Source organism: Anomaloglossus baeobatrachus, chromosome 4 (assembly GCF_048569485.1).
Source record: "Anomaloglossus baeobatrachus isolate aAnoBae1 chromosome 4, aAnoBae1.hap1, whole genome shotgun sequence".
Classification (NCBI taxonomy): domain Eukaryota; kingdom Metazoa; phylum Chordata; class Amphibia; order Anura; family Aromobatidae; genus Anomaloglossus; species Anomaloglossus baeobatrachus.
This window is the reverse complement of record NC_134356.1, coordinates 459,430,550-459,449,963: the sequence shown is the minus strand read 5'-3', so window position 1 is coordinate 459,449,963 and position 19,414 is coordinate 459,430,550. Positions and strand designations below refer to the sequence as shown.

Sequence of the window (19,414 nt, the reverse complement as noted above, 5' to 3'; positions counted from 1 at the left end):
AGTTAATGCTAAACTTTGAGATGGTATTCAAGTTTGGAAACATAATTTTTAATCAATGAAAAAGGAAAAGTTAGATCTTTTTTTCTATTGATTCCTCACTGTTTTCACAATCTCTGTTTGCTGACTTGTATGTGAACTTTGATGACTGTCTGTGCAAGTGTCAATGGGAGTCACTACAACCATAAGTGACAGCTGCCTTTCCGGAAGGCTCAGGTTTGTGACTAATCATCACAAACAATATGGTGCCTCTGGTGGACAATGGTTTCTTGCTCCTTAGGCCCGTTTCACACGTCAGTGAAAAGTACAGACGTTCTACACTGACATGTAAAAAACGCACATGTCCCTCCGTGTGCCGTGATCCATGGCACACGTGGGTTGTCTAAGTGCAATCCGGGCTCCGTTCTCCGTGGCCCGTGATTGCACATAGAGATCAACTCACCTGTGCCCGCTCCCGCTCTCCATGGTGCTGAACGCTCCCGCGGTGCAGCATTCGGCCGGCACTGACCCCCGCAGCAGCTGCTTCCGGGTCGGCTGTGTCGTGCATTCATGAATATGCACGACAGTAATGAGCCGGCTCAGAAGCAGCAAGCTGCACGGGCTGCAGAGAGCGCCGCTGAAGCCGGGTGAGTAAAAATGATTTTTATTTTATATGCACGTTTTTTTCTGGCACATGTTTCACGGATCACACCACTGCGTGGTCCGTGGGACATCAGTGATGCCAGAAAAAAACGGACATGTCTCCATGCGGCAATCACGGACACGCGGGTATGCTGCACGGAAACACGGACAGTGAAAAATCACTGATGTGTGAGCATACCCATTGATTATAAAGGGACTGCGCATGTCAGTGATTCTGGTACGTATAAAAAAAGCACAAACGTACCAGAATCACTGACGTGTGAAATAGGCCTTAATGTGGGTTTTCCTACATACAGAAATCTTCAATGCTATAACAAACCCACACTGAACTTTAGGGTGACTCCAGTGACTACAGTAATGCATAAAAAAGGAAGAAGTATAATGGGCACAACTAGGGGCGGATTAATAATAACCTGGGTTTTTGGCAGTTTAGAAGGCATGGGCCTCCCCTAGCCCCTGATGTTTCACATGAGATATCACATGATTCCCTTGATAGATCATGTCAATGATGCACAAGTGCTCTGGTTCACATCTGCAGATGGAAATAACAGAGACAGCGGCGCAATACATAATAGAGCAGGGGTGGGAAATTAACTTTCCCGAGGGGCCGCATGAGAGACCATGACTGGTGTGGAGGGCTGAATCAATAAGCTGAAAATAATTCTGCTCAATATTAATATTAACATATTAATTATAATTGTTTGTAATTAATGAATTGTATCTCTCAACACTGAACAGAATTACGTATGCTGACAACCCCTATATGGAATCAATGGCACTATACACATGAATAAAATAAATAAATACTGTATGAACCCACACAGCCCCTCTATATAGAGTTTAAGCCCTGATATAGCTTCCCTATATACAGTATGAGCCCTCACATGGCCCCATCATACAGTAAGTTCCCTCCCATAGCCTCCCTATACACAGTGTGAGCCCCCACATAGCCCCTAAATACAATTTGACTCATCACATAGCCCCCTTATATACAGTATGGGCCTACAAGTAGACAGTGTGAACCCAAAAATAGCCCCCTATATACAGTATGTGACCCCACACAGCCTCCCTATATAAAGGTATGAACCCTCACATAGCCACCAATATATAGTATGAGCCCTCACATAGCCTATATACAGTGTGAGACCCCATAATTATGTCAGCATGACGCAAGGTGCACAGGCGATTGAAACTCCCCTGGAGCTGTGCTGCCATTCTGGATTACGAGCAGTGGACTTACTGGAAAGCTCCCTGTCCAGTGATAAGTGTCGTCAGTTGTGTGCAAACATCATAATGGAGCATTTTGGCTTTGGGTCCCATTATAATCCTCCTATAGGCAAAAGGTCTGTATGACAGGGCATCAGCACTATACAGCTCAATGCACGGAAGCCACTTACGGCAGACATACATTTTAACCCCTTCACCCACGGACGATTTTTTTTTTTTGCTCCCCTTCTTCCAAGAGCCGTACCTTTTTTTTATTTTTCCACCAATCTTGCCATATGAGTTGTACTTTTAAATGAAGCCATACGTTTTACCTTATAGTGTACTGGAAAACTGCAAAAAAAATTCCAAGTGCGGAAAAATTGCAAAAAAAGTGCGAATGCATGATTGTTTTTGGGATATTTTATTCACCATGCTCATTATATGGTAAAACTGATGTGTCGGTATGATTCCTTAGGAGGGTACGACTTCGTAGATGATAAACATTATCTAAGGGGTTAAAAAATATTTAGAAGTTTGTCCAAAAAAAGTGGCACACTTTTTGCGCCATTTTACCCGACCCGTAGCATTCTCATTTTTCAAGATATATGGCTTAGTGATGGCTTACTTTTTGGGTCTCAAGCTGATGTTTTTAATGGTATCATTTTTGCGCAGATGCTACATTTTGATCGCCTGTTATTGCATTTTTTGCGGCAACCAAAAAATGTAATTTTGGCGTTTGGAATTTTTTGCCATTTACCGATCACATTGATCAATTTTATATTTTGGTAGATAGGGCATTTCTGAACTTGGCGATACCAAATGTGTGTATATTTTTTTATTTTTTTAACCCTTTAATTTTTAATGGGGTGAATGGGGGGGTGATTTGCACTTTTAGTTTTTTTAGTTTTTTTTAATTTTTTAAAACTTTTTTTATTTTACTAATCCCCCTAGGGGACTATAAGAATCATCAGTCTGGTTGCTCATTCATTTCTGTCAGCTGTCATCACCAGAAATACTCACCTCTTGTTACAATCAGTACTCGGCCGAGTGAAACAGGAAGTGAGTCATGATAGCTGCATGAGGCATCACATGACCCTGTGGTACCATGACAAGCATCGGCTGACAGTGATCACATCACAGTGCCGCTGATGTGGCCAGGTAAGTGAAGATTTACCGCATTGGGGATTTAAATCATGATGTCATATTTTGGCATTACAAATTAAGGCGTTAACAGGCGCGTGTGGATGCGGATCCACTCGTGCCTGTGGGACACACATGCAAGCTGTTCAAATGAGCTGACATGTGCGCGGATCACCGGCAGCTGCCTGCAGTAGCCACCAGTGATTACACCTATATAGGTTAGGATGTACTGTTATGGTCTGCGGTCGTTAAGGGTTTAAAGTAAAGTTAATTGAACCTGACGATTTTGTCAGGACTGGCCAACCATCTGATACGTATGGAGCCCTACTGACTCTCCTCTGAAGGATGGATTACCCTTTTGGGCTAAGTAATGCTCTGCAAAAAACAGAGAACGAAAGAGTAAAGTGCAAATGCATATTTTATTGAAGAACAACTGGCATGGTTTCCACAGCTGATCCTATTCCCACCATGGATTTTCGCTCCCATGATGAAACATGGTTGATTGAGCTGGACAAGGCATTGGCAGAGGTCGGCGGCACTGCAGCGGAGATGGGAAGAGAGGGCGCGTTGTCTGAAAGCGTGCAGAACTACAGATCGTTACTCCAGAAACGTACTAGGACCTGGTGGAACAGGGCGTTTCTTAATAAATATCTACAAAAGGGGCTTATTCCACGGGGCTTGCGGGTTCAGGTCTGTCCATCCTTTCAGGTGGACAACGAATCTATCAGAGCACGTTGGGAGGAGCTTTCCAGTGCCTGCTCGAGAGGTTTTTTAAATCTCCGTGGTGAGCTGGACACTGCCTCAATTTCGGAAATGGAGATAGAGATGGAGAAATTGCTTATTACTATTAAAGAGAATATGTCAAGTGAAGCCCTAGCCAAGTTTACTGCCCAGAATGAAGCTGATCTGCTACGCTGGGAAAAAGATATCAAAATCGTAGAAATAAAAAAATTCTCACGTGATCAAAATGATTTCCAACAGAACCGGGTCTATAAGTGGCATTCCAATATCTTTGGACGCCGATCAAGATCACGATATTACTCTAGGACGAGGGGAACAAGTGCAGACAGTGGACGTGTTTCCTGGTCCCAGCGATACTGAGGAATCTGATGCTGAAACTGGTCAAACTAGTGGCATTATCACTAGATTAAAGTCAAAACAACAATTACCTAATGTGAATAAACGCAGAACACCTAAGGTAATCAACTTGTCTCAACATCTCCTCTCCATTTCCCAAATTGATGTGCTGTCAAGGGGACTTTCCTTTTCACCAACTAATTCCTTCCATTGTTTTACAGTGGTGAAGGATTTATACATTTTTGCACGGAAGGTCATTCTTACCAAGTTGCACAATAGACTCACACATTTTTCTGGACCACTGGATCGTAGGGAACAACAGGCCATACAGGATCTTGAGGAACTTCTGGATGAAGCTGCACCGAGCACTCAAGGTGAGTTTCCATCTTGTGCCATGCCCAGATCTACGAGGTTTCCCCCTTTGTCCGGCCGTTGAGATATTTACAAAACTTGTGATATCTGATTTTGAACATTTGTCCAGGAGACGTCGGTATGACAATTTAACTCATACTGAGAGGTTGGCAATCGAATCTCTGGATAAATTGGATGATGTCTTAATTAAGCCTGCGGACAAAGGGGGAAACATCGTGATCTGGCCGGCTCTTATGTATGAAAAAGAGGCGCTTCGCCAATTACGTGATAGGTCCACTTATTGTAAGCTCCCCTGTAGCCCCGTTCCAACTTTTTCTGTTCAACTTCAGGCCATCCTCGGTAAGGCTTGTGATGAAGGGATCATCAGTAAGCAAGTAGTAGAGGGACTCACAGTACGTTTTCCTAAGATACCAACTTTCTATTTACTGCTGAAAATCCACAAAGATGCTCTCTGTCCTCCTGGTCGTCCCATTGTGTCCGGCATTGAGGGGTTGTGTCAACCAATATGTCAATTTATAGACTACTATTTAAAACCACTGGTTGAGACACTCCCCTCATATGTTCGTGACACAACTGACGTTCTCAGGAGGATAGACGGCAACTCTGTGGATAATAACACAATACTTGTTACGGCAGATGTTGAGTCCCTCTACACTTGTATCCGTCACGAGGATGGCCTCAAGGCTGCTGAACATTTTCTTTTGAATTCCGGTCGGGATGGCCCGATGTGTGACCTTATCCTTGAGTTGCTCCGTTTTGTCCTCACCCACAATTTCTTTTTATTTAAGGATGTACACTATTTGCAGCAGCGCGGCACTGCCACGGGCGCGGCCTGCGCACCTTTGTACGCAAACCTCTTCCTGGGTTACTGGGAGAGAGGTTTGCTTTGTGACGGGGGCGGGCCGGCCGATGCCCATGTGCAGTGCTGGCTGCGGTAATTGATGATTTGTTTATTTTGTGGACGGGCAAGGCGGAGCAACTCGACGAGTTCATGGAGCAACTTGGCATGAATCCATTCAATATCAAGTTAACCCACAGGCACGATGCCAGGCAGTTGGATTTCCTTGACATTGACATTAGGATTGGTGAGGGAGGGTTTATTCAAACTAATGTTTACCGCAAAACGACCTCGGTCAACTCCCTCCTTCATGCCTCGTCGTCCCATGATCAGTCTACTATTCGGGCCATCCCTACCGGCCAATTTTTACGTATGAAATGCATTTGCTCATCTGACCCTCTGTTTGAGGAGCAGGTGGCAGATTTGAAAATTCGGTTTCAGGAGCGGGGCTACAGCAATAGGAGCATTAAGCGGGCTTATTTACGGGTGAAGCATACTCCTCGATCCACTTTACTTTATGGTAATGTGGCTAAATCCAGTGGTTCCTCGGATCCTGGCCAGGTTCGTTTTATTTCTACCTATAACCACGAGTGGTCCAATATGCGATCTATTTTGAGCAGGCACTGGGATGTTCTCCTCTCCGATTCCACCTTACGTGATCTTTTACCCAAAAGCCCTTTGATGACACCCCGCAGGTCACGTAATTTACGTGACTTGCTTGTACGGAGCCATTATGTTCCAAACCGGCCTACTACCTTTCTGGATCTTGGCACTCCCCTTAGGGGTTGTTTCCCTTGCGGCCATTGTTCTTCGCACTTCCTCTTTTACTTCCTCTGATGGTCTGCGCAGTTTTGATATTCGCCATTATGTATCGTGCGGTACCAGCAATGTGGTATATTATGCCACGTGCGGGTGCCGCATGATATATGTGGGTCTCACTAGCAGGGAACTGCGCAGACGTAAGAGGGAACATGTGAGGGACATTGCTGCGGCCCGGACAGTGGTTGACATTTCCACCTTAAAAACTTTTCCCTGCCATTTCCATGCCTTTCATGACTGTGACCCAACGTCCCTGAAAATCAGGGGCATTGATGTCATACATGGGGGGGCGAGGGGTGGGAATGTGTGCAAAATACTTGCCCAGCGTGAAACACGCTGGATTTATACTTTGGGAACATTATCCCCGGGGGGCCTTAATGAGTATTTGAGTTTTGCACCCTTTTTGCGATGATTGCCTTCTCCTTGTATCCCCCTGGTTTTTGTGCCTTGTTTTTAATTTTATTTTTTTATTTTTACTTTTTGGATACACTTATTTTTCCATTTTGCTGGCACCCATGGAATTGACATCCTTTGACATCGGATAATGGACATGGACACTTTATCTATTTACCCTTCCTTTTGTGTGCCCCATCTGGGATGCCTGGAAGCGATACTGAAAAGGATTCCTTGTTTTGCTTTAATCCTGATGTGTCTCCCACCTGGGTTCACACTGTCTGTATTTGTCTAAGTGTGGTTTCATGTGCTCGCTCCCGCTCCTACTTCCCTTGTCGCGCGCGTGCATCAGTGGCTTGCTGGCACGGCTCTGTCGGCGTCACTATCGCCTGCGCGCATGCGCGGTCTCCGGGTGACGCGTCCCCGCTTACCGCGCATGCGCGCTACCGATCAGGGGCGTTGACAGCTGACAGCGTCGGGACCGGCCGCGATTGGTTCACTCGCGTGACGCAGTGGGGGCGGAGCAGCTGGAGTGACCGAGCGCCATATTTAAATGCATATGGCTGCTGGATGCTGTTCCATTCCTTTTCTCCCCCCTGATGAAATGATCTTACCTGCTGGATCGTCAAACACTGCGTCGGGGCTCTTTTCCCAAGCCCGTTCTGTAACCCTCATGGGTATGTGATCTATTTAAGTGGGTCTGTCTTTACTGGTTCTCCTAACAACTATGGTCTTGCATTAGCATTTGTTAGCACCACCGGTGGTTAATCCCTGCATTTAATACTGATAGGGCTTTGCATTTATAATGGTTTTCTGTTATCTCAGAGTCCTTACAATTTGGTACCAGCATCTCTGTTGAATGTACAATTTTGATATGTCATTATTTTCTGCTTTTTCAGAGTGCATAATTCTATCACTTCAATTCATTTAGTGCTGATCTAGATGACTCTCTGTGTACATCCATATATGTGTAAACCCCTGGATTTATGATCTGTGCATCTGGGGTGCTTCTGTTACGAGGGGGACCCGGGGAAGCGTACCAAGATGGGAAATGGACAGCTTCCGCCGGTCAAGGTCCACTGTGCGGTGTAAGGGACCGCTGCTATGGTCAGGAAAGAGTGAGCGGGTTGCTACTAGTGATCGTCTGGAATGTCACAGACGATCTATGTACACCGGTCCGCCCTAACCCGTGAGGGTTGTATGGCTCGGGGCTTCTCGATCGGTGTACCTGTTGCACGGGGACGCACAGAGGTGCCTACGCACGTGTGCCAGCGGGAGTCACAGGATATGGCACGAGGGTAGCACAGAGGTGCCCACGCACGTGTTCTTTCAATAACCAGGTGAGTCCGGTGGAGACTCGGGGAGCTCACCTGGGACAGGAACACAGCCTGTTGAAGGAGATACTGCCGGAGCAGCAAGGCAGGAACACGGCCTGTTGAAGGAGATACTGCCGGAGCAGCAAGGCAGGAACACGGCCTGCAAACCAGGTGCTGCCTAAGCAGCAAGGGCCAAGCCCACAAAAGACAATAATGCCTGAGCAGTGGCGTGGCAGCACGCTGCCAGATATCCAAACATAGAAGGACAGTCGCACCCCACCATGATGGCAGGGGGAGCTTTTAAGGAGGTGTAGCTCCACCCAAGGGCGGGCGCGAGATGGACGTGACCCAATCAGGATTGGTGACGTCTTGGCCTGGCCAGTCAGGATTCAGCACACCACCAGCCTCGTTATCGGGCCGTGTGATATCAGTGAGCGAATCAGAAGACGTCACGTGGAGCACATACTCATCTTCCTGACTCTGGGTCATAAAGGCGGGATCCTCGGTTTCACAATGTGCAGAGATAAGGGAAGTCTTGCTGCTTCCCTGAGCATCCATCCTTTGCACACTGTGCAACCTCCCAGACCCTCTGTGATGCCAAGCAGGAGGGCTCGTGGCAGACAAGGGATGGGAGACCACTCCATTCCTTGCAAGGGGAGAACCACTAGGTGTCACCCTTGTGCTGTGTTTCCAAGGAGGCAACTCCTGCAGATTGCACAGTCTCCCAGACCTTTGGTGCTGCTGAGCAGAAGGGCTCGCGGCAGACAAAGAATGGGGGACCACCTCATTCCTTGCAACAGGAGAGCCACGAGGTGTAACAGCTTCTGTGCATTTATATATTATGAGTCTTATGACACATTTTAGGACCCAGTTCTTCAGATTCCCCTTCTTTTGTATACCAATCTGAATTGTATTTTACAAACTTTATTTCACATTGCCGGCTTGGGTTTGCTGCCAATTTTAAACCATGCCAGTTGTTCTTCAATAAAATATGCATTTGCACTTTACTCTTTTGTTCTCTGTCTTTTGTAATGCCCTGAGTGTGCCATACAGGTGCCATTTTTGGCCTGCCTGTTTTCCTATTTTTTGGTTGATCTCTGTATTAGTAAGTAATGCTCTGGTTGTTTTTCAAAATTTTGTTAATGACATATTCAGATATAATGGTCAATATGTGGTTGTCTAACTGGATGACATCTTTATTTATTCTTCTGATATTAATTTGCACATTCTACATGTATGTATTGTGTTCCAAAGACTCAGAGACAATTCCTTATTTCCTAAACTTGAAAAATTTGCTTTTTTTATATGAAGAAGTAAATTTCCTGGGGTTTCTGTTGTCTGCTAAAAGGTTCTGCATCGATACCTCTGTTTAGCCCATTAAGCAGTGGGTGCAAAGCAAGTCTCTGAAAGTCTTAGACAAATTCACTATTAATAAATATCCATAGGGGTCATCAATAATTCAAAAAATTAAAAAATACCCCAATAAATTATTTTATTGTTTAATAGAATAAAATCAGATCAAAAGCACCCATAATTTGGTACCGGTATGTAAACATAATATGTACCATATTTAAAGACTGTAGGGAACATGGGCGTAACACTCAAGAAATATATTCGGTGTTATGTATGATCAGTGTGACTCAGTGGAACATCTGCTGTTAACTGAATTTCCAATTAATAATCAATATCCAGAATTCATTGCAACTACTCCCTTTTTCTGTAATCTTGCATTGCATCACTGTTTTGGTTTCTTTTCAACCACTGTGATGGATACTCCAGAGTAGAGATGAGCGAACCGGTCGCGGTTCGGCTCGAGGTCGGTTCGGCGAACGGAGGTCCTGTTCGAGTTCGGCTCGTCGAACGTTCGACGAACCGAACTCGAACTGCATAGGAAACAATGGCAGGCAATCACAAACACATAAAAACACCTAGAAAACACCCTCAAAGGTGTCCAAAAGGTGACAAACAACTCACAACACAACACAAACACATGGGAAAGTGACAAGGACATATACTCATGCGAAAACAAAAGAGCTGGACAAGGAAAAAGAGGAGGACACACAGATATAGGCATGGCACGCCCTTCTAAAATCAAGTAAAACACCGCAAGGTGACTCCAAGCGGAGTCTCCCTTTTTTCCAAAAATTGGGCCCCACACACACCCACCCATTCAGTGGCAGCACTTGTGCCCTAGTTGTACACTTCACAGCTAGATTTGCATCAAGCACATTCAAAAATACGCTATTCTTAACCGTCCCCAGGATAACACCGGGGTTGGTAGCAAAGTCTTTCCTGATCCCAGCTCTGTTCATCTTGGATCATTTTTAAAAAACACAGCAAGCAAGGGTTACTCCAAGCGGAGTCTCCCTTTTTTTCCAAAAATTGGGCCCCACACAGACACCTTATTAGTGGCAGCACTTGTGCCCTAGTTGCAAACAGGATGTTTTGATTTGCATCAAGCACATTCAAAAATACGCTATTCTTAACCGTCCCCAGGATGACACTGGGGTTGGTAGCAAAGTCTTTCCTGATCCCAGCTCTGTTCATCTTGGATCATTTTTAAAAAACACAGCAAACAAGGGTTACTCCAAGCGGAGTCTCCCTTTTTCCCCAAAAATTGGGCCCCACACAGACACCTTATCAGTGGCAGCACTTGTGCCCTAGTTGCAAACAGGATGTTTTGATTTGCATCAAGCACATTCCAAAATATGCTATTCTTAACCGTCCCCAGGATGACACCGGGGTTGGTAGCAAAGTCTTTCCTGATCCCAGCTCTGTTCATCTTGGATCATTTTTAAAAAACACAGCAAGCAAGGGTTACTCCAAGCGGAGTCTCCCTTTTTTTTCCAAAAATTGGGCCCCACACAGACACCTTATCAGGGGCAGCACTTGTGCCCTAGTTGCAAACAGGATGTTTTGATTTGCATCAAGCACATTCCAAATCCACAAGCATTTACTCTCCCCAGGATAACACAGGGGTTGTAAATTCCTTGTGGATCCATGACTTGTTCATTTTGATGAACGTTAGTCTGTCCACATTTTGACTGGACAGACGCGTGCGCTTATCTGTCAGCACACACCCAGCAGCACTGAAGACACGTTCAGAGACAACGCTGGCAGCTGGACACGACAAAATCTCCAAGGCGTAACTGGAGAGCTCTGGCCATTTTTCTAGGTTTGAAGCCCAAAATGAGCAAGGCTCCAGTTGCACAGTCATGGCATCGATGTTCATTTGTAGATACTCCTGTATCATCCTCTCCAGCCGTTGACTATGTGTCAGACTTGTTGTCTCTGGTGGCCTTGCAAAGGAGGGTCTAAAAAAATTATGAAAAGATTCCATAAAATTGCTGTTACCAGCACCAGATACGGTCCTACTGGTACGGGTAGACTGTTGAAGATGACGAGACCGTCCCGTGTTTGTCAAGTTACAACTCGGAGAATCACTCCCTGCACCTGCACGGTTGTTTGGTGGAAAAGCCGAGCTAAGATCGAGTAACAGCTTCTGCTGATACTCCTGCATATGTGCGTCCCTTTCTATGGCTGGAATTATGTCACAAAATTTGGACTTGTACCGGGGATCTAATAGTGTGGCAATCCAGTAGTCATCATCACTTCTAATTTTGACAATGCGAGGGTCATGTTGGAGGTAGTGCAACAAGAAGGCACTCATGTGTCTTGCGCAGCCATGCGGACCAAGTCCACGCTGTGTTTGTGGCATAGAGGTGCTAACCGTTCTTTCTTCCTCTGACATCTCCCCCCAACCTCTTTCAACAGAAATTTGACTAAGGTCTCCCTCATCTGCTGAGTCTTCCATGTCCATGGACAGTTCGTCCTCCATTTCTTCATGTTCTCCTGCACCTTCCTCAACATTTAGCCTGCTACTATGCGCCCTTGTTGATCCCTATCCCCCATGGTCCCATGCCTGCTGCGTTGGTGATGATGAACATCTGGACCTTGGTGATGTTGTTGTCCCTTGCACATATGAATCCTCCTGTAGTTCCTCCCCTTCCTGTCGTCCCACCCCCTGACTCCGAATAGTGTTTAGCGTGTGCTCCAGCATGTAAATGACTGGAATTGTCATGCTGATAATGACATTGTCAGCGCTAAACATATTCGTCGCCATGCCGAAACTGTGCAGAAGGGTGCATAGGTCCTTGATCTGAGACCACTCCATCAGGGTGATCTGCCCCACCTCTGCATCTCGTTGGCCCAGGCTATACGTCATGACGCATTGCACCAGGGCTCGGCGGTGCTGCCACAGTCGCTGTAACATGTGGAGAGTCGAATTCCAGCGTGTCGGCACATCACATTTCAGGCGATGAACCGGCAGGCCGAAAGACTTCTGGAGCGATGCAAGTCGCTCAGCTGCGGCGCTTGAACGGCGGAAGTGAGCAGACAGTTTTCATGCCCTGGTCAGAAGGCCATCTAGGCTGGGATAGTGTGTTAAAAATTGCTGGACGACAAGGTTCAACACGTGAGCCATACAAGGTACGTGTGTCACCTTGCCCAGGCGAAGGGCCGCACGTAGGTTTGCAGCATTGTTGCACACGGCCTTACCAGGCTGCAGGTTGAGTGGAGACAACCATTTATTAAACTCGGACCGCAGAGCTGACCACAACTCCTCAGCTGTGTGACTCTTATTCCCAAGACATGTCAAGCTAAAGACCGCCTGATGCCGTTGCGCTCTGCTGCCAACATAGTAATGAGGGGTGCGTGATTCCTTCTGCGCAGTGAGAACGCTGGTGGCCTGACCAGGCAGGCTTGGGGCAGAGGTGGAGGACCCAGATGAGGTGGAGGAGGCAGAAGCAGTGGCGGAACTTGGACAGACAAAGGATTGGCACACAAGTCGTGGGGACGGCAAGACTTGTGCAGCAGACCCTTCACCATCTATCACCATAGTTACCCAGTGCCCAGTCAGCGACATGTAACGTCCCTGTCCATGCTTACTGGTCCAAGTATCGGTGGTGAAATGCACCCGTTTACACACAGAGTTTCTCAAGGAAGCGGTGATGTTTTGTGCGACATGCTGGTGTAGCGCGGGCACACCTTTCTTAGAGAAGTAGTGGCGACTAGGCATCTGGTACTGGGGCACAGCGACAGACATAAGGTCTCTAAAATCCTGTGTGTCCACTAGGCGGAAAGGCAGCATTTTGGTAGCCAAGAGCTTACAGAGGGATAGAGTCAACCTCTTAGCTTTGTCATGGGTCGCAGGAAATGGCCTTTTATTTGACCACATCTGAGGGACAGAGATCTGGCTGCTGTGTGTAGACGGTGCATTTATAATGGTTTTCTGTTATCTCAGAGTCCTTACAATTTGGTACCAGCATCTCTGTTGAATGTACAATTTTGATATGTCATTATTTTCTGCTTTTTCAGAGTGCATAATTCTATCACTTCAATTCATTTAGTGCTGATCTAGATGACTCTCTGTGTACATCCATATATGTGTAAACCCCTGGATTTATGATCTGTGCATCTGGGGTGCTTCTGTTACGAGGGGGACCCGGGGAAGCGTACCAAGATGGGAAATGGACAGCTTCCGCCGGTCAAGGTCCACTGTGCGGTGTAAGGGACCGCTGCTATGGTCAGGAAAGAGTGAGCGGGTTGCTACTAGTGATCGTCTGGAATGTCACAGACGATCTATGTACACCGGTCCGCCCTAACCCGTGAGGGTTGTATGGCTCGGGGCTTCTCGATCGGTGTACCTGTTGCACGGGGACGCACAGAGGTGCCTACGCACGTGTGCCAGCGGGAGTCACAGGATATGGCACGAGGGTAGCACAGAGGTGCCCACGCACGTGTTCTTTCAATAACCAGGTGAGTCCGGTGGAGACTCGGGGAGCTCACCTGGGACAGGAACACAGCCTGTTGAAGGAGATACTGCCGGAGCAGCAAGGCAGGAACACGGCCTGTTGAAGGAGATACTGCCGGAGCAGCAAGGCAGGAACACGGCCTGCAAACCAGGTGCTGCCTAAGCAGCAAGGGCCAAGCCCACAAAAGACAATAATGCCTGAGCAGTGGCGTGGCAGCACGCTGCCAGATATCCAAACATAGAAGGACAGTCGCACCCCACCATGATGGCAGGGGGAGCTTTTAAGGAGGTGTAGCTCCACCCAAGGGCGGGCGCGAGATGGACGTGACCCAATCAGGATTGGTGACGTCTTGGCCTGGCCAGTCAGGATTCAGCACACCACCAGCCTCGTTATCGGGCCGTGTGATATCAGTGAGCGAATCAGAAGACGTCACGTGGAGCACATACTCATCTTCCTGACTCTGGGTCATAAAGGCGGGATCCTCGGTTTCACAATGTGCAGAGATAAGGGAAGTCTTGCTGCTTCCCTGAGCATCCATCCTTTGCACACTGTGCAACCTCCCAGACCCTCTGTGATGCCAAGCAGGAGGGCTCGTGGCAGACAAGGGATGGGAGACCACTCCATTCCTTGCAAGGGGAGAACCACTAGGTGTCACCCTTGTGCTGTGTTTCCAAGGAGGCAACTCCTGCAGATTGCACAGTCTCCCAGACCTTTGGTGCTGCTGAGCAGAAGGGCTCGCGGCAGACAAAGAATGGGGGACCACCTCATTCCTTGCAACAGGAGAGCCACGAGGTGTAACAGCTTCTGTGCATTTATATATTATGAGTCTTATGACACATTTTAGGACCCAGTTCTTCAGATTCCCCTTCTTTTGTATACCAATCTGAATTGTATTTTACAAACTTTATTTCACATTGCCGGCTTGGGTTTGCTGCCAATTTTAAACCATGCCAGTTGTTCTTCAATAAAATATGCATTTGCACTTTACTCTTTTGTTCTCTGTCTTTTGTAATGCCCTGAGTGTGCCATACAGGTGCCATTTTTGGCCTGCCTGTTTTCCTATTTTTTGGTTGATCTCTGTATTAGTAAGTAATGCTCTGGTTGTTTTTCAAAATTTTGTTAATGACATATTCAGATATAATGGTCAATATGTGGTTGTCTAACTGGATGACATCTTTATTTATTCTTCTGATATTAATTTGCACATTCTACATGTATGTATTGTGTTCCAAAGACTCAGAGACAATTCCTTATTTCCTAAACTTGAAAAATTTGCTTTTTTTATATGAAGAAGTAAATTTCCTGGGGTTTCTGTTGTCTGCTAAAAGGTTCTGCATCGATACCTCTGTTTAGCCCATTAAGCAGTGGGTGCAAAGCAAGTCTCTGAAAGTCTTAGACAAATTCACTATTAATAAATATCCATAGGGGTCATCAATAATTCAAAAAATTAAAAAATACCCCAATAAATTATTTTATTGTTTAATAGAATAAAATCAGATCAAAAGCACCCATAATTTGGTACCGGTATGTAAACATAATATGTACCATATTTAAAGACTGTAGGGAACATGGGCGTAACACTCAAGAAATATATTCGGTGTTATGTATGATCAGTGTGACTCAGTGGAACATCTGCTGTTAACTGAATTTCCAATTAATAATCAATATCCAGAATTCATTGCAACTACTCCCTTTTTCTGTAATCTTGCATTGCATCACTGTTTTGGTTTCTTTTCAACCACTGTGATGGATACTCCAGAGTAGAGATGAGCGAACCGGTCGCGGTTCGGCTCGAGGTCGGTTCGGCGAACGGAGGTCCTGTTCGAGTTCGGCTCGTCGAACGTTCGACGAACCGAACTCGAACTGCATAGGAAACAATGGCAGGCAATCACAAACACATAAAAACACCTAGAAAACACCCTCAAAGGTGTCCAAAAGGTGACAAACAACTCACAACACAACACAAACACATGGGAAAGTGACAAGGACATATACTCATGCGAAAACAAAAGAGCTGGACAAGGAAAAAGAGGAGGACACACAGATATAGGCATGGCACGCCCTTCTAAAATCAAGTAAAACACCGCAAGGTGACTCCAAGCGGAGTCTCCCTTTTTTCCAAAAATTGGGCCCCACACACACCCACCCATTCAGTGGCAGCACTTGTGCCCTAGTTGTACACTTCACAGCTAGATTTGCATCAAGCACATTCAAAAATACGCTATTCTTAACCGTCCCCAGGATAACACCGGGGTTGGTAGCAAAGTCTTTCCTGATCCCAGCTCTGTTCATCTTGGATCATTTTTAAAAAACACAGCAAGCAAGGGTTACTCCAAGCGGAGTCTCCCTTTTTTTCCAAAAATTGGGCCCCACACAGACACCTTATTAGTGGCAGCACTTGTGCCCTAGTTGCAAACAGGATGTTTTGATTTGCATCAAGCACATTCAAAAATACGCTATTCTTAACCGTCCCCAGGATGACACTGGGGTTGGTAGCAAAGTCTTTCCTGATCCCAGCTCTGTTCATCTTGGATCATTTTTAAAAAACACAGCAAACAAGGGTTACTCCAAGCGGAGTCTCCCTTTTTCCCCAAAAATTGGGCCCCACACAGACACCTTATCAGTGGCAGCACTTGTGCCCTAGTTGCAAACAGGATGTTTTGATTTGCATCAAGCACATTCCAAAATATGCTATTCTTAACCGTCCCCAGGATGACACCGGGGTTGGTAGCAAAGTCTTTCCTGATCCCAGCTCTGTTCATCTTGGATCATTTTTAAAAAACACAGCAAGCAAGGGTTACTCCAAGCGGAGTCTCCCTTTTTTTTTCCAAAAATTGGGCCCCACACAGACACCTTATCAGGGGCAGCACTTGTGCCCTAGTTGCAAACAGGATGTTTTGATTTGCATCAAGCACATTCCAAATCCACAAGCATTTACTCTCCCCAGGATAACACAGGGGTTGTAAATTCCTTGTGGATCCATGACTTGTTCATTTTGATGAACGTTAGTCTGTCCACATTTTGACTGGACAGACGCGTGCGCTTATCTGTCAGCACACACCCAGCAGCACTGAAGACACGTTCAGAGACAACGCTGGCAGCTGGACACGACAAAATCTCCAAGGCGTAACTGGAGAGCTCTGGCCATTTTTCTAGGTTTGAAGCCCAAAATGAGCAAGGCTCCAGTTGCACAGTCATGGCATCGATGTTCATTTGTAGATACTCCTGTATCATCCTCTCCAGCCGTTGACTATGTGTCAGACTTGTTGTCTCTGGTGGCCTTGCAAAGGAGGGTCTAAAAAAATTATGAAAAGATTCCATAAAATTGCTGTTACCAGCACCAGATACGGTCCTACTGGTACGGGTAGACTGTTGAAGATGACGAGACCGTCCCGTGTTTGTCAAGTTACAACTCGGAGAATCACTCCCTGCACCTGCACGGTTGTTTGGTGGAAAAGCCGAGCTAAGATCGAGTAACAGCTTCTGCTGATACTCCTGCATATGTGCGTCCCTTTCTATGGCTGGAATTATGTCACAAAATTTGGACTTGTACCGGGGATCTAATAGTGTGGCAATCCAGTAGTCATCATCACTTCTAATTTTGACAATGCGAGGGTCATGTTGGAGGTAGTGCAACAAGAAGGCACTCATGTGTCTTGCGCAGCCATGCGGACCAAGTCCACGCTGTGTTTGTGGCATAGAGGTGCTAACCGTTCTTTCTTCCTCTGACATCTCCCCCCAACCTCTTTCAACAGAAATTTGACTAAGGTCTCCCTCATCTGCTGAGTCTTCCATGTCCATGGACAGTTCGTCCTCCATTTCTTCATGTTCTCCTGCACCTTCCTCAACATTTAGCCTGCTACTATGCGCCCTTGTTGATCCCTATCCCCCATGGTCCCATGCCTGCTGCGTTGGTGATGATGAACATCTGGACCTTGGTGATGTTGTTGTCCCTTGCACATATGAATCCTCCTGTAGTTCCTCCCCTTCCTGTCGTCCCACCCCCTGACTCCGAATAGTGTTTAGCGTGTGCTCCAGCATGTAAATGACTGGAATTGTCATGCTGATAATGACATTGTCAGCGCTAAACATATTCGTCGCCATGCCGAAACTGTGCAGAAGGGTGCATAGGTCCTTGATCTGAGACCACTCCATCAGGGTGATCTGCCCCACCTCTGCATCTCGTTGGCCCAGGCTATACGTCATGACGCATTGCACCAGGGCTCGGCGGTGCTGCCACAGTCGCTGTAACATGTGGAGAGTCGAATTCCAGCGTGTCGGCACATCACATTTCAGGCGATGAACCGGCAGGCCGAAAGACTTCTGGAGCGATGCAAGTCGCTCAGCTGCGGCGCTTGAACGGCGGAAGTGAGCAGACAGTTTTCATGCCCTGGTCAGAAGGCCATCTAGGCTGGGATAGTGTGTTAAAAATTGCTGGACGACAAGGTTCAACACGTGAGCCATACAAGGTACGTGTGTCACCTTGCCCAGGCGAAGGGCCGCACGTAGGTTTGCAGCATTGTTGCACACGGCCTTACCAGGCTGCAGGTTGAGTGGAGACAACCATTTATTAAACTCGGACCGCAGAGCTGACCACAACTCCTCAGCTGTGTGACTCTTATTCCCAAGACATGTCAAGCTAAAGACCGCCTGATGCCGTTGCGCTCTGCTGCCAACATAGTAATGAGGGGTGCGTGATTCCTTCTGCGCAGTGAGAACGCTGGTGGCCTGACCAGGCAGGCTTGGGGCAGAGGTGGAGGACCCAGATGAGGTGGAGGAGGCAGAAGCAGTGGCGGAACTTGGACAGACAAAGGATTGGCACACAAGTCGTGGGGACGGCAAGACTTGTGCAGCAGACCCTTCACCATCTATCACCATAGTTACCCAGTGCCCAGTCAGCGACATGTAACGTCCCTGTCCATGCTTACTGGTCCAAGTATCGGTGGTGAAATGCACCCGTTTACACACAGAGTTTCTCAAGGAAGCGGTGATGTTTTGTGCGACATGCTGGTGTAGCGCGGGCACACCTTTCTTAGAGAAGTAGTGGCGACTAGGCATCTGGTACTGGGGCACAGCGACAGACATAAGGTCTCTAAAATCCTGTGTGTCCACTAGGCGGAAAGGCAGCATTTTGGTAGCCAAGAGCTTACAGAGGGATAGAGTCAACCTCTTAGCTTTGTCATGGGTCGCAGGAAATGGCCTTTTATTTGACCACATCTGAGGGACAGAGATCTGGCTGCTGTGTGTAGACAGTGTTGAGTAGGGTGTCCCTGGAAAAATGCAGGTTTGTGAGGAAAGTGCAGGCGGAGACATGATGTTGACTTCATCCAATGTTGGTGCTACCGATGTCTGAGAGAGCTGTACACACTCACTTGTTTCCCCTTCCAAACCAACTGACGACCTACCAAGCAAAGTGCCTGTTGCGGTTACAGTGGTGGAAGTTGTGCGTGGAAAAACAGGTGTGACAGCTGTCCTCACAGTCCTAGAAGATGAAGAGCGCGCGGATGCACTGGAAGGGGCAGGCGGTGGATGGTTCGCTCCGCTAGGCCGCATTGCAGCACGGTGAGCTTCCCACCGGGACATATGATATTTATTCATGTGACGATTCATGCAAGAAGTTGTCAAACTGCTGAGGTTTTGACCTCTACTAAGAGAACCATGACAAATTTTACAGATCACATAATTTGGGCGATCTTTTGCTATGTCAAAAAAGGACCAGGCTAGGCAAGGCTTAGAGGGCATGCGACCTGTTTATCCACCCCGACTAGTGCTCAGAGGCAGAGTGGTGGCTGAGGATGCAG

At 46.9% G+C, this 19,414-nt stretch overlaps 1 pseudogene; it reads right to left on the bottom strand.

Annotated features, from left to right (window-relative positions):
- The window catches only part of LOC142302525 (olfactory receptor 5AP2-like), a 132,940-nt pseudogene that overhangs the window by 103,954 nt on the left and 9,572 nt on the right, over positions 1 to 19,414 (bottom strand).